The sequence below is a fragment of the Coturnix japonica genome, chromosome 5, assembly GCF_001577835.2.
Source record: "Coturnix japonica isolate 7356 chromosome 5, Coturnix japonica 2.1, whole genome shotgun sequence".
In the NCBI taxonomy this organism is placed as follows: Eukaryota; Metazoa; Chordata; class Aves; order Galliformes; family Phasianidae; genus Coturnix; species Coturnix japonica.
In genome coordinates, this window is record NC_029520.1 from 35,186,862 (window position 1) to 35,202,930 (window position 16,069).

General features: G+C 39.9%; 1 long non-coding RNA gene across 2 annotated transcripts in view; it reads right to left on the reverse strand.

The window, feature by feature from the left end:
• LOC107315106 overlaps positions 1-16,069 on the reverse strand; it is a 107,840-nt gene that overhangs the window by 65,798 nt on the left and 25,973 nt on the right. Inside the window, exon 2 of one of the 2 annotated variants that reach the window (XR_004307291.1) lies at positions 7,564-7,708. This is a non-coding gene — a long non-coding RNA (uncharacterized LOC107315106). Of the gene's footprint in view, positions 1-7,563; positions 10,428-16,069 lie in introns of those variants that run through there. The other variant, XR_004307290.1, reaches the window with a different exon arrangement.

Consider the following 16,069-nt stretch of genomic DNA (forward strand, 5'->3'; position numbering starts at 1 on the left):
ACAGCAGCGACCTGCAGTGCACAGCCAGGAGGGCAGAACAGAAGCCAGCTCACTGACTCTTGCTGACTGGGTCTCACTAACAGTCTCAGATCCTCAGTGAAAACAGAGGGATAGAGGCTCAGAAGCTTAGTACAAGATTTAATGTCAGCACTTCCAATCACCCCATCATTCCCACAGCAATCTCCACTCTAGCAACTTGATATCTACCTTTCCAATAGAAAAATATGCAGGTTAAAAGCATTAGTGATAACTTTATTCAGTTGGCAACTTCTAGATACTTAATACAGTACGTAACAATTCCTGACATAGAACAAAAAGCAACAGACAAGTACTGCATGCTCGCATCATCCACACTAACTAGTTTTTAGCTTACAGCATGGAGATCTCTGGGATTCCTCAAAATGCTTGAAAGAGCACCACACATGGTGACTGCAAGTAGCAATCCCACTGTCAGCATCACTACAGGAGCCCAAACATTCACTAGAAAGATTTTTTTAGAGATCCACTTAAACACATAATAAATGTGTTAAGTACTAAATAAACATTTTAGCTGGACTAATGAATAGGCATCAATATGTGGATACTGTTACTGGATTTGCCATTGAAGTCTTTAATGTCACCAAATAAAACTCCTTCTCAGAACATTCTATTGATTTTGAGGTGAATAATAGGTATTCACAAGGTATCTATGCTATTTGGCTTTTCTTATTTCCTTAAAAATGACCTAACTTAAGAAAAAAATGTCCTGAAAAAGAATTTTCAGTGAGAAGAGCATCTTTTTCCTTCTGCTCTGCAGAAACTTAGTATGGATAAATATCTATTGGTAGGGGAAAATAACACATGGGTACAGAATCAAAGAGTTGTTTAGAGAGCAGTGAATTGGTAGAAAATCCTTTGGTAAGAGCAAATACAATATTGTTGAAAAGCACACAGGATGATTTCACTACAATTATTTTTTTAACATGCATCTAAAGGCAATTGTTGTGAGACAAAGGAGTGATAATAACTTCTCTTTATTCATCATTAACGAGAAGATTTAGGGCTATATTCAGTATTGGTTCTCTGCATGGCAGAACATAGGAAAACAGGAGGGAGTTACAACAAGGTCTGCGATTCTGCTGAAGGGACAAGCAAGCATATTCCAACCCATGCAGCATGGAATGGATACACTATGGAGCACATGAAAACAGACATAACTGCTGGAAGGAAAGGAAATGCAAAAATGGGTTGTTAATAGCTCTGAATGAGAGATATCTCCCAACAACAAGGTCACTGTACCCAGTGGTGTCCAAATCAGCGACACACAGGAGCATCATAACTAGACCTATGTACAACTCGTCACCTTCTAATGAACAGGAGGAAACACAACAGGAAAGTACTGGATACGCTCTGTGGATCTTAAGCAGCCAATGAACCACAGCTGAATAGAAGGGAGCATCTAAACAGAGACTTAGCTCAAGGTCTGCACCCTGTTCTCGCAGACTAGCAAGCAGCAAAACCACAGGCTTCAGCAAGATAAAGCAGCAAGACCACTAAAACAGGCCTGGAATATTAACATTAGGACCTAGGGTCTCTACCCTTGCCCTTCAAAGAAGTAACAAACAAAGAAACAAATTGTATAAAGAAATTTCAGAAATTAGTTTCAATCACACACTTCTTGCCCACAACTAGTGAAAAAGTGAATTGTGGCCCTCTGGAAGCTGAACAGGGGCCTTTTGAGCTTCTCGGGGTTTGTGAAGGGGAGGGTGGTGGGTTTCAGATTATCTCACAGTTTGAACTCGTTAATGAAAGAAATAAATTAACCAAGCTCATTTTTCAGGGAATTCTTGTGTAAACTGGAAATTTTCCAGTCTGTGAGCCCTGCACTGTGCTAACCCATAAATCACAGCAAGCAGGTTGTCTGTATAGTGATAGCAGCACGTTTGGAGATGGAGGTGGGGGGAGAAACCAGCATATGTTCATGGAGGGAAAAAAAAACAAAACAAAAGCAAAACAGAAAAGAATATCTCCTTGCCCATCACTGGAACAAAATAAAAGTCTTGGCCTCAGGCACTGGAACATACGCTGTCTTCAAAAAGCCCCCCAAACCAGGGGAAGGCACCTGAAACAGGTCAGCTTTTAATTGAATACAATATTAATTACAGCGTGCACCATTAACGATTTGTGGGATTTGACTAATTAATGTAATAGTTTTTGAGTCACGCTCATTAAATATGAAAATTACGCCGGTGAAAGGTATTGGTTTCATTATCAATCTTGTATGGACAGGAATGGGAGTGAGGAGTGAGAGTGGAGGGGAAAGATTCCTACCCCAAGTTACTGTGTTCTTAGCTGTCTCCTCTTGGAATTGGTTCAGATGGCAAAAGGAAGAACTAAAGTGGAAAGAGGCAAAGAGAAAAACAAGCACTGCCTAGTGGTGTGAGCAGGTGGTTGCAAGTCAGGATCCAAAAGCTATTTATCTCTTAGCAAATTTCACTTTTGCTTAGTGGACAAAGCTGGCTGGTCTGCATGTAGCTTCAACTAGTTGCCTTCATTTCCCATCATCCTGCTTAGTTTTCTTCATCCCCTTAGAACAAGTATAACAAGAGAAACTGATGTCATATGGGGCACTTAATTCACTGACCCATATAAAGCTTATGGTGGTTCTTTAGTGGAAAACTACAGGGAAAGTTATTATCACTGCTACAAGTCAGCTCCAGAGCATGATTATGCACTATCAGTATGTTGAGTTGTTCTGTCATAGGACACATCAAGAGATTCTACACCTCTCATACCTATACAGTTATCCAGAGCAGAGGTAGCACTTCTGGGAACTTCTGTACAAACATATGAAAGAATGTGTTTACAGTAGGGGTGAAGGAGCACTGCAATCGGTTGCCCAGAGTGGTTGTGGAGATGTCATCTATGGGCATATGAAATTCCACATCTGGATTGCCTACTCATGCAACCTATTGTAGAGAACTTGCTTTGGCAGGGGCGTTGGATTTGATGATCTCTTGAGGTGCCTTTAACTCCTACAGTTCTGTGGAAAGGAAAGCCCTTGCAGCTACAAAAATATCCATGGTTCAGCCACCTAATCAAGATAGCTTATGGTCTTTTGTATCTCCTGAAATTTTACTAATTTGAGCTCACAGTGTTTAATGAATTTAGCACCTTATACTGTTGAGATATGCTGTCACTGCCTGCTGATCTATTTCTACTTCATATTAAATGTTCCTTTAGCTCAAATGAACATGACATTAGATACTTTCAATTTCAGTTACTAGAGAACAAAGTAAGAGCACAGAAGGTGCTACTTAGTTAACTTTAAAGCAAGCAAGCATGGCTGGCTATACTGAAACTGCAGAAACTATGTAAATACCAGTCAGAAAAACGCAACAGCAGTGATACCATGATAAAGTGGCATTTAGGCACTAAGCAAAGTTATAAGTACCTCCTTCTCTTCCCAGTATCAGACATCAACAGAAAAAAGCAGGTTGCCTTACATTCCTCCTTAAAACCTGATCCTGTGCTACTTTAGATTAAACAAGGACAAGAACTGGTGAATGTAATAAATAAAGACGTTATAGTAAAGCTATAGTAATAAGAGTTTTTTCTTACTGAGAGCACTTTCAGATTTTAAATAAGCGCCAAAGCTCTGCTTTTGTAAGCTTTGCATGGACAATTTAATTCTTTGAAATTAAATTTCAGTTACTCTTTTATCATAGAATCTAGAATTAATCATTAAGACTTGCAGGTTTTTTCCCCTCACAAAACATTGTTTACATGCCTGAAGACTTTGGAATAGTAAGGGGCATTACTGCCCCATAGAAAACTGTAACAGAGACCACTATTGAGTTCTCAGTAACAGAACCAGGAATACAAACCCACAGCTGTGACATCAAAGTATGTCATCCTAAACAGAGGGATAAAAATCACTTCCTACTCTTGAATGATACTCCACAAACAGAAACACATCTAAATTATTGTTCTAGAGATTTAGTGCCAGCATCTGTGACAAAATACCTGAAAGCAATGTGCTGATAGACATAGCAGGACTTGCAGTGCATATATGTACCGAGCTCAACCTCCTACTTGCTTAGGCAAGCTGTTTGTTGAAATTTCAATACAGAAGGGTTGTATTGATCACATCATGCATTTATGATTTATGAACTTTTGTAAGGAACTGTCTGTCCTAGTGAGACCAAGCATCAGTGAGCAGAGTAGCGCATTCTAAGCCAGACCTCTGGCAAGAAGCCTTCTCACTGCACAAATGCACAATGTAGAATGAAATGTAAGACAAGAAAGCAAGCCAAGGCCAGTGGATCTGCAGACAAAATAGTTTGTTGCCCCATGGAGGCCAGACAAAGCATCATTTGCCTTTTAGATGTTAGCAGCAAAAGAAGAACGTGTTCATTTGTATCCAATAGCCTCTGCTGATGAGGAAACCAAAAGTAACAGCCATCCCTGAGGCTAATGAATTATTAGGAATTAATAAAAACAGATGCTTTATTTTTTTTAGCGTTTCCAATTATTCAACTAGTGTTTAACTTTCTACCTAATAGTTACTCAGTCTCTGAGCAGCTAACTAAAATAGCATTTTGTTCCAAGTTGAAAGTCCTTGCACAGGGTTGACCGGCAGCACTCCCTAAAGTTATCAATCAGCAGGGGTTTGAATTCTCAAATATTTGGGACACACATTTTCTACCAAACAGAAGAGACATATGTGGGACAAGACTGTAAGAATTAAAGGATAGTTTGCCTCACCAGGTACTAGGTAGCACTTCAGAAAATAGAAAGATGAGCAAAAAGGCAGCTTACAACAGAGTATATTCTCACTTCTGGCAGTAGCTGTGTGTTAGGCCTTGCTCATTCTGAGCTTTCATTCAAATCAGCTCTGTATTCTATAAAAGACTCTTGGTGGAACATTTTCAGAGAGGAAAAATTGTGTAAGAGGACATTTAAATCTATGGTACAGCTTGCTTCATATCCCATATTTTTTCTTCTACAAAACATCTCTAGATTATGATACAAAATTTATTGTTTCATACCAAAATGGGACACATGCTCAACAGAAAGAACTGATCTGAACTGCAGCACTCTCGCTGCTTGCACTTTGCTTTGTTAATCACTCCTACTAGACTTTCAACATCTCCAGTACCAACTAGCTTCAGACAGCATGTCACTACAGACACCTGCAGATACAGCTTTCCACATGCAGACTTTTAAAAACAACAGTTTGTAGAAGGCACTTATCCTACCACATCTACCAGCTACACAGCTCCTAGAGATTTGTTCAGCCTGTTTTTAAATGTATGTCAAGCAGTAGCAATGATATTGCTTGTCTCACTTTTCCATCTTTGGTCCAAGATTTTTCTTCACCTCCAATTTCTCCCTCAAGACTTAGCAAGGGGGTAAATACTATTGGGAACCTAAAGCATTTAGCTTGTTTGCAAATTTGCAGCATACTTGACCATCTTTCCAGCCAGATCTGAAGCTTTTCACTTGGACAGAGATTCTCAGTGTAGAAAAGAAAGTTCTGTGCCTACACAAAAAGAAGCCATTCACAGTAATTCAGGAAACCAGTAATACAAGCCACTCTTTTGGTCAGAAAGAGGCCTAAGGAACAGACATTTCCCCTGCTTAATTAACAGTAGTACTGTCACAGTAACATATAATGCATCCAGTCAGGAGTGCTCTGATTAGATTCAACAATCCTTGTACACTACTAAAATAGTGAGGGATAACACTGCAGAGCAATACTTTTCTCCTGAAGAAATATCCAGGAATACTCCTCTAATTTGGCCACCCATTTATTTACTTACACATGTCACCCTCAAAACTGCAGATTCTACTCATTTTTGAGAAGCAACATGAGGTTTTTTGGACTGTGCACTGTGATCCAAAGACACGTGGATCATTAACACAAGTGAGCACCCAGCCACACCATTAATCACTGGCTGGCTCAACACCTGCATTCTGCAGACAGCCCTCACCAAAGAAAGTTTGCAGCTGGTCCAGCTCTAGCTGAGCTTCCTCATACCTACCAACTATCTCCACCCTCCATTTGTCAATTGTAAGTGATAATTTCTATTCAATCTGATACATATTATAAGAATATAAACAAATGCCTCTGGCTGTATCACAGCTGCAATCACTTCACTTTATAGCCATCATTTATTACAGGCAGACAGGTGGCTGTTCGGTGGAATGCCGAAGAGGCTATCATCTGGACAATCACCAGGAAACACATTCACATTTACATTTTCTGCAAGCAGACAGGGAAAAGAAGCACATGGTCTCTGGAAAAACTTCACTACGCTCCAAAATTTCTTCCTTTCCCAACCATGCAAATAACAGGAATACATCTGAATACAGCCAGCCTACCTCATCAGTGAACACCAGATTGCAAATTTAAATTAATTCAGAGTTTTTGAAAACAGAAGGACTGTAGTGAATCTTCCTTCTTAGTTGCTTCTTTTCATGTCTCACAACTTTGACACGGGACACTTGCTTTTTCTAAATACTGACCGTTTGACTTCACTAGCAGGTGTTTCTAAACACATAAGTTCTGGGCTTTAAATTTAATGGTTAGCCCAGTGTACAAGGCTGTCTTACAGGCAGCATGGCCATATTAATGACAAAAGGACACACCAAATCCATCCAGGAGGATTCAGTTTAGAAAGATACAGTGATCTGGGATTGAAGAGTTGCTTACAAGAAATAAAGGCCCAGTTGATGCTACTTTCACTATGGTAGCTTGCTAAGGCTGCCACACTTTGAAGAACTGGAGCCCAAAGGCTAATCTGCAGGTTTTGGCTCCATCAGTCAGTAAGTGAGATGATACTACCCAGACAGTATTAAATGAAAGACAGGATATCTTTTGCAGAGATTCTAGATCTGAAGGTTCTATGGGAGAAGAGTTTCATGTGGAGGCAAGAGGTACACTAAGACTGCACTGCCTGTTGTATAAAGTAGCATAGCAGGGACACATGGATGGGGATCCTCCCAACCTATACTCCTCTGGTTAAAAATGCAGGGGAAGCTTTGGACAATAGAAGCATATGCAACAAGGCTGCTACACTGACTTTTTAATCACGTACAGATCCACACTTTCTTAGTCTCAGTGTGAATTTGTATTTTGCTGGAAGTAAACAGGGCTGAGGCCAGTGACAACAGGGAATACCCAACAGTAATTAACCTAACCTAACAATTGAAAGCAACCTTATTGCAATTAACCCAAACTTGACACTGAATAGAAATGAATGCTGGCAATTGATAAACAGTGAGTAGAATTACCAGGCTGCAGTCTCTACTGATATCTCTGCCCCTCTCTAGGTAGCAAGCGTTAGAAACCACCCATTACAACTAAGAACACCAGTTTGCTGCTTGATTTCCTTTCCAAAGGTTTTACAACAGACATTTTCCAGATTTAGTGTCTTTTTACTTTGGTATTTCAAAACACAGTAAGAATTCATGTCTCATGACAAATATTTTTTTTTTACATACTGAAAACTGGAAGTTCTTCCCATTCTTCCCCCAGATCAGTCACTTTTTACATAATTAAAATACTGTGGGACATACCTGCTTCCTGTGGAAAATTAATATTTTTCATCTGAAAAGAGCTGCCATGGTGCTTTGTAGGAGTGGCCTGTGTCCTCATCAAGGCTTCTCTGCTGGGCCTGGCAAGATTCATCACAGATGCTTAAATTCACCAAAAGTCTCCAGCCTATTAAGAAAAACAGGGAGAGGGGAATTTAAAATCTCCAAGAATCTAACAATTCAAATCTACACAGCAATTATTTTGGATTTCATTTTGCATGGAAAATTGAACCTACTCCTCATACTTACTCCAACTATTTTTCCTCAGTTGAAACAGCCTGTTTCTCAAATATCTTAGCTAACTACCTGGTTTTGAAACACTTCTATTTCTGCAGACACCTGTGATAGACCAGGTGAAACTGAATGCAGTACTCTAAGGCTATCATTTTTATGTAGTCTACAGTTCATCTATATTTCATTCTGTTCTTAAAGACTGGCGGTAATGCTGTGCAGTTAGGTAAAAACTCTCATTGAAACACCAAAAAGAAAAGTTAGTCCTTCTGCATTTCTGGTTGAAAAAATGAGACCTAAACCTTTTAAAGCACAATCTAAAAAGACAGAGAATCAGAACTCCAAGACGTGTGGTTGTTGTTTTCTTTTGTATTTTTTCTTAGTTGGAAGAAAAATGTTCACAGTGATAAAAAAAATTGGAGGCACAACATCCAGATCTGTAAAACTTAGTGGCTTTAAATCCACAAAGCAAAACTGGGAAAAGCTTCAGCTCTTCCCATAACAAGTAACTTCCTCTTACTGTAGTCCTAGCACTGAAGGTCGAAAGCAGTTAACATCAGATTACAGGTTCATCTGCTAGTGCACAACTACTCACTTACTTCCAACCATCTTTTCCCATTAAGGAACTGATGAACATATACACAAAGACCTTCACCTAACTTCCATATATCTAAATACAAAATGTTTCCCTTTAAACAGGCTGCCAGGATTATACAGAAGTTAATTAAAATAATCTCTCATTTTTTACTGTTTAAAACTTAAGACTTGGTTAAGGAGGAGTAAGACAAGACTTTTTATTACTCTTAGATGGTGCTAAGAGGGCCTATAAATACATCTCTTCTTCCTGTGATCCCATTCATCTTGCTGCCTTCCCTACTCCTCTTTGCCAACAATCAGATCCCAGTAAACAACCTCAAGTGAAATTTGCAACTGTCAGATAAACATTAAAAATGCTTCTCTTGTCCTTTCCCATTGATAGTCCCATTAATATTGTAATAGAAGAAAAAGTTATGAAAATGAATGCATGCTGGTTTTGGAAGTGAATGATGCAGACAGCAGCTGTGAAATATATTCACTTGAATATGCATAGACAAAGAGATACAGTGCACCCAGAAGTGTGTATTTACTTACACAGTGTTTTAACATACAAGACTCATTCCTAACCTTACACTACTGTACATGGTGAAGTAACTCCACTGACTTTTGTCTGGCATAAATTCAACACAGAAAATATCAGAATTAAACCACAGCGGCTTTTTTCTTTCTTTCCAGAAGGAGAGATAAATATTCTACACAATTTTCTCTTATTCCTCCCCCCTTCTTAATAGTCAGAGGCTAAAATTACCATATGATTTTGCCTACTTAATACTTGCAGGCAATATATAAATCTCTAGTTGTTTGTCTACTATTAATTTAAAAAACCTGTACCACAAACTTATGTGGAGAAATATGGGGGGGGGAAGCCATAAACAGTAAAATCAGATGAAGAACATGAAATGGATCTTTCAAACTCATGGTTCTCTACTGCTCAGGTCAACAGTGATTTTCCAGAGAAACCACTGCCTAGCTGACTTATGCTCACATTATGCAAAGGTAAAGCAAACAGAGTTGTTTATTTTATAGAGCGATATGACATCTTAGAAGCAGATCATGAACATTCTAAAGTTACCAACAATCACAGAGTACGGCATATTTTTTCCTGCTAAAAAACATCACTGCAAAAGCAAAATTGATTTCTGATTTTCTCAAAGTCATAAGGGGGTCAGTCAGACTCACCAGATTTCAACTGCTCTAGCACCTCTTAAACTGAAATTTGTTTCATTCATTCTGATAAACTGATCACGGAAAAACTCCACTGTAGGCTTCCCTGCTATTTTAATCACAGATTACCAGAAAGCAGCCATCTTCCAAAATTCATATTAAAATTTCATCTGAGTGGCAGTCAGGTTAGGTAAGACACTAGTTGGATGAAATGAAAAACTCACATATAAGCATAGCAACCTTTAGCTTAAGGCAGTTGAAAGCAAGGAATTGTACTGAAGTCAAGAAAACTGGATAGTTAAAAGAGACATATAAGACAAGCACGGTTTCCTCAAGGGCAGGTCATTCCTGACCAACAAAGTGACCTCCTACAATGGTGTAATTGTATCAAAGGTAAGAGACACTGTTAACATCTGTTTGGACTTCACTGAGGCTTTTGACATTGTCCTGCCCAACATTCACATCTCCAGATTAGAAAGATACAGAACTTTTTTTTTTTGGGGGGGGGGAGGGGGCTATTTGATAGATGAGGAACAGGTTGTGAGATTGCAACCAGAGAATGGTGGTGATCAACAGCTCCATGTCCAGATGTAGATCGGTGACAAGTGGTATCCCTCAGGGGTCAGTACTGGAACAAACATTCTTTAGTATCTTTACCAGTGACATTGTCAGTGGGATCAAGTGCACCCTCAGCAAGTTTGCAGACAACACCAAACCATATAGCAAAATCAACATGCACGAGGGATGGGATGCTGTCCAGAGAGACCTAAACAGGCTTGAGCAGTGGGCCCAGGTGAAATTTACGAAGTTTAACAAATCCAAGTGCAAAGTCTTGTACCTGGGTCACAACAATCCTCACTGTCAATACAAACTAGGGGACAAAAGGATAGAGCACAGCCCTACTGAAAAAGACATGGGGGTACTGGTAGATAGGAAGCTGAACATAAGCCAGCAACGTGCTCTCACAGCACAGAAAGCCAACTGTATCCTGGGCTGTATCAAAAGAAGTGTGATCAGCAGGACAAGGGAGGTAATCTCCCTTCCCCTGCTACTCCCTCTCCTCTGTACTGGTGAGACCTCTCCTGGAGTACTGCATACTAGGAGTCATCAGTACAGGAGAGACACCAACCTGTTGGAGTGCATTCAGAGGAGGGCCACAAAAATAATGCAAAGGACAGAACACCTCCCCTCTGAGGACAGGCTGACAGTGCTGGGGCTGTTCAGTCTGGAGAAGAGGGGGGGAAACCTGAGAGTGGCCTTTCAGGATCTGAAGTGGGGCGATAAGAAATAAGGGGACAGTCTTCATCAGGGTCTGTTGTGACAGAACAAGGGAAAACAGTTTCAAATTAAAATGGGAGGAAGATCTAGACTGGATATAAAAACCTGTAATTTATAGCCAAATGATCTTAAGGCTGATAATACACAATAGTTTTAGCTAGACCATGATCTTACAAACTTACCGGCTACCTTTCACATGTCAGCTGTGGGTAATGAATTTCATCAGCAACATTTACTGCAACAGTATATACAAATACAAGTTGCTTCACAATTATGTTATTTTTCAACAATTTACTCACAAAACAACTTTGTTTGAATTTCTTTTTGATTTAGATTCAAAATAGTTTATATAAACTCTCCTACATTTGTTAAAATCAGGTTTGAACACCTGTTTTTCTTTCTGTATGGTTATCTCACTTTATTTTGTATACAGGGATGTTACCATTATCACTAAACTCTTCTTTTCTAGAAAGAAGAAAAACTAAGTGCTTACTCTGAGGTCTTGCACACCTACCCGGCAACTCACAATCAACCAGCTTCAGCTACAAAATATTCTTCTACTCAAATATTCATTCACACAGGACAGTTGAAACGCCAAGGAGCAGAGGATAAAAGAGCTTTCCATTGACTTGCCCTTTTGCTGTCATTTGCATGAGGGCAATGGAGTTATAAAGAGTTCCCTTTCTCAGATGGCATTTATGCTTATATAGTACTGGTACAAGTAAGTAAAAAGAGCCAAATAAGGAGCAGTTGCTAATTGGCATGCCCAGGAGTGATTATCATGAGACCCTGTCATGGAGGAACCTCAATGAGCAAAGGATTCACCATGCTTTGTTGAGATGGAAATGCAGCCCACAGCACCAACACAAGGTTCAACCTGAATCTAACACAGTTTGCAGTTCGGTTTATTTGAGCCTCAGGGAAACAAGTATGATAGAGCAGACACAGAGCATAGGGCAGAGCTGGAATCCTTCTTTCACTTATCAAAGCATCATCAGAAAGCAAACATCAAGGAAAATAAGCACTATGATGATCCATGTATTAACTTCCTGCCCTCCAAGGTCAGCATTTCTTAAACCATCCAGGACATTAGTTTCTCTGCACAGTCTCCAGCCATTTAGAAATGGATGGCAAAGGAAGCTAAAGCTCTAATGGGATGAAGTGTCAAAGAGAGCTTTTTATTTAAAGAAGTAGAGAAAAGAAAAGAAAATGGATATTTTACCTTTTATCTCAGAGTTAGTTAATATTCACACTTAACTGCTGAACTGGCTAAATTCTTTTCTTTTCTTAAGGACCTTTATAAATTTCATCATTAATAAAATCAGACATTCAATTAGCAGGGAATTTCTGATTGCTAACTGAGATTTCCCCCCCAACAGTTTCTCTTTCTTTTCCTCCTCTTACCCTCCTTTTATTTTCTGTTCCTACCCCTATGTCCCCCCTCCCCTGAAAAACCGGGGAAAGTAAAAACTGACTCCATTAACCTCTGTCATTACCTAAATCCATCTCTTAATTAATACAAGTTAATATGATTAATCAAAATAATGAGACAAACCTATTAAATTAGGGTGTTTAAATTACAAATGGAAGTGGTACAGGCAAAGGGGTTGATAACGAATAGCTGCAGTCAGTGATGGGGTTAGCTCTTGAAGTGATATGTGACAGTCAACAGTGAGAATCAAGAATGAGAGAAGATAATCAAGATCCATGTGAGAGAGAGAAAAAAAAATCCATGTGTACAAGGAATGATGTTGCTCAAATGCTTGGTAGTACTTCTGAGGATCAGGTGTGTTAAGACCATATTTTAAGCCCTATCATGGTGGGACATAACATAGCTAACAATGAGATCATCAGATCTTTCAGCTTGCAGTTAGCTTCCAGAAGGTTAGACAATACAGATTTTACCTACCTAAAGGCCCCCACTAGCAAACTGCTGGGAGCTCAGCCATTTGCTAGTGCTGTCAACACTACCCCATGGAGACAAGACTGAGAGGATTATAGTTTCTACACTGGAAGCACACAGCCTGAGCAAAATTCTGCAGTTGCAATGCTCCATCTCTGATACTGACTCTGTGATCTCAGGCCAACTCCATGAACTCCTATCTTGCTTCGTTGATTTAGATACACCACTCCTAAAGTTTCATCTTTTCTCTAAGCTGGAAACCTGAGATCTGATAAGCTCTGGCTTAAATACTTGGAAGTTGAGGAAGGGCTGAAAGAGAACAGGATAATGAAGTTGTCTGCAGGGAACAGAGTCCTGATAATAAGAGGCAATCCATGTTCAGATGAATGATCAGGAACTACCAGAGAGTTTAGTACAACTGGCATCACCAGACAGAAAGCATCTTCCAGTTGTAGTAGTGAACAAATAAGCAACGTTTTGAAACACCCACCTGCAGAGAATTGATCTGATTGCTCATGTCTCAGCAGATAATTACCACTTTCTCAACACCCTTGAAAGGCAGCACAAATACAGCAAAAAAGTGCTACTTCATTTCAGTAGCCAATGCCTAGCTTAATGGACACATAGTCAAAAAGTATAGACACACTAACTCATAACAGAAAAAAAACGCTATTCATTGCCATAATTTGCTTTGCCAAAAGAAGTGTCCTAGGGCCATTCTTGGTTGAGCACTATTTCTCACATTTTTAAGTACATATCAATTAAACTCAAGGAGGTTACAGTATAGCCGTCTAATGAGGACAGTCTTCTGGTCAGAAGGATTTAAGTACCATAGTTGGCATCTGATAGCCAGACCACAGGTCAAAGTTGTTGCCTCATTCTTGGGTGATGGACACAGCATGAGAATAGAAGTTTTTAAAATCAAGCATGACATAGATTCTAATGCCTCTGAGAATAAAATGCATTAGTGTGTTATTGCTCCTTTTAGAAAGAGAAGCTGCAAACAGATGCCAGTCTAAACATCTTGTCTACATTCTGGAATTCCAACTATATTGCTTCTGTTTCCTCAACCAGAAAGAGAGGAGCGTACAGTGGAAACATTCATGATGAACCATTATGTGGATGGTGAAAAAGCCACAGAAAGGTCTACATCACCTGTAGAAATTCCGGCTTTGCAAGACCCACCAGGAGCACAAAGCAGGTACTCAGGAACCTCAGCAAAATCCTGCAATACCCCCAGGTGTGCTTCTCAGCACCACACATCAATCAACAATCTCCCTCCACACTGAAAGGAAATAGCCAAAAGAAGGGTGTATGGCCTTTTGTAAGAACACACTAGCATTCAAGAGAGAATAATGCAAACCTTCCAATTCCCTCCACAACCATAAGTAAGCTACCTGCATTTGCCACACACTGAAGCTAAGTATGGAAGACACCTGTAAGAATTCAGAACAGAAGCACAACTTAAGCAGCTGTCACAAGCCTTGGCAACTAGCTAGTTATCTCCCTAACATCTCCTTCTTTGCCTTCTTGTCAGCACCTTATCCATATAATCACTCATGGATTTTTTCCCCTCCCTCCCTGGCATAACCAACTTTGTTGGTGAATACTCCCTTTGTTGAAATGGAAATGTTTTGCAGCACCACACCGTACTGGCAATACTTTTGCTAGGAAAGGCTTCCTAATTTGCAGCAGGCAATACAGAAGCCTGCATGTAGAAGGAGACCTACACGGATGTTAGAGATTTAGGTTAAAGTTTCCAGTCTATTTTTCTAGACCAAAGACTTAAACTTGGCTCTCCCCCAGCAATGCTAAATGTCTTGATTGGTGTAATTTCTTCTGGGAACAGTCTCTCCTGTTGGAACTCTCTCACTCTGTGAATTAATAAGTGCACTTCTGGCAAAGATTCAGTCCTATATCTGCTACAGCTCTAGTCTGTGGAAGATCCCAGATAAATTCCATCCCTGTAAATATTTGCAGTATCCCATAGAAGAATTCTGGCTACCCAATGAGCCAGAGATACTTCTTTCCCTCTGAAAAGGCTTCCCAGAGCCCTGGTTTAATCACATGTGGAACAACAACAACAACAAAAAAGGTATGAATCACAAAATAATTCAGCAGATTTCAGAAAATGAACATATCCAAGGATAAGTATTCATTCAGAAAGACCATAGTAGACTTTGATTTTTGCCACAGACACATTATTATCATAGCCAAATTTAAAGTTGCTCTAGTCAGGTACTGGTCTGAACTGAGCTTATAGAAGTCTCTATGAGGCCATTCTTCCTGTGTGCTCTAGGTTCATTAGCAAGCAGCAAGAAAGGGCTGCCATTTCTTCCAGCCAAATTAAGATGAAAGAGGAGGGCCAATGGAAGTAGAATGATTTGGTAAAGGCTTAAAGCATTAATGCTATTAAATCAGTGGTGGGGCCATTACAGTAGAATGAAGGCAGGGGTAAAGGGCACAAAGTGGTTGCAAGGATCACTGACCCCAGTGATAACCACTGTGGGAATATAGGGTTACTGCCAGGAAAGTAGCACTAGTAAATACAATAGGATCAACTATGGCCTTAGCTCTGTGAATTCAAATTCACTGGGAAAACAGAACAGAGTAAGGGACATAAATACATGTCTGTAATATGAAGGACAGGATAGTGCTGCGGTTCTTTGATGAGGGCCACATACAAGCTTATGAATCTGGTTGTTCAAACAGTTGCTTTGGTTGCAAAAGGATTTTTCTTAGTCACCTGAAATCTTCTAATAGGATACCTTACTGTAAAGACCTCCACCAGGAAGGTAACTCAGTCACAGAATTTTAGCTTGGTAAAGCAGGATATGCCTTTCATGAACCCATACTGGCTGGGCCTGATCCCCACACTGTCCTGCATATGCCATGTGCTCTCACTCAAGATGATCTGCTCCATAACCTTTCCTGGCACAGAGTTCAGGCAGACATGACTGTGTTTCCCCCGGATCCTCCTTACAACCCTATAGACGGGAACTGCATTCTTCAGAACTCTTGGCATAAGCTGCAGGGTCAGAAAAATGAGTTTTAAGATAGAGTTGGCAAGCTGACTAAAGAAGGCAAACCGGAAATAAAGCCTTAGCTGTTAACAGAAGGCTTCTTCTCACAGCTAGAAGTCACAAGTAATATGCAACACAAGGCATCACTTAGCCACCCAACTTTTTTTTTAATATCAGCATAGAGGGACGCTGCTGGGCTGTGTACAAGCTTAATAAGACTCAAGGACAAAGTCAATAGGAATCTCTTCAGCATGTTATTCACTTCATAGAGATACATTCAAGGGCAAAGACA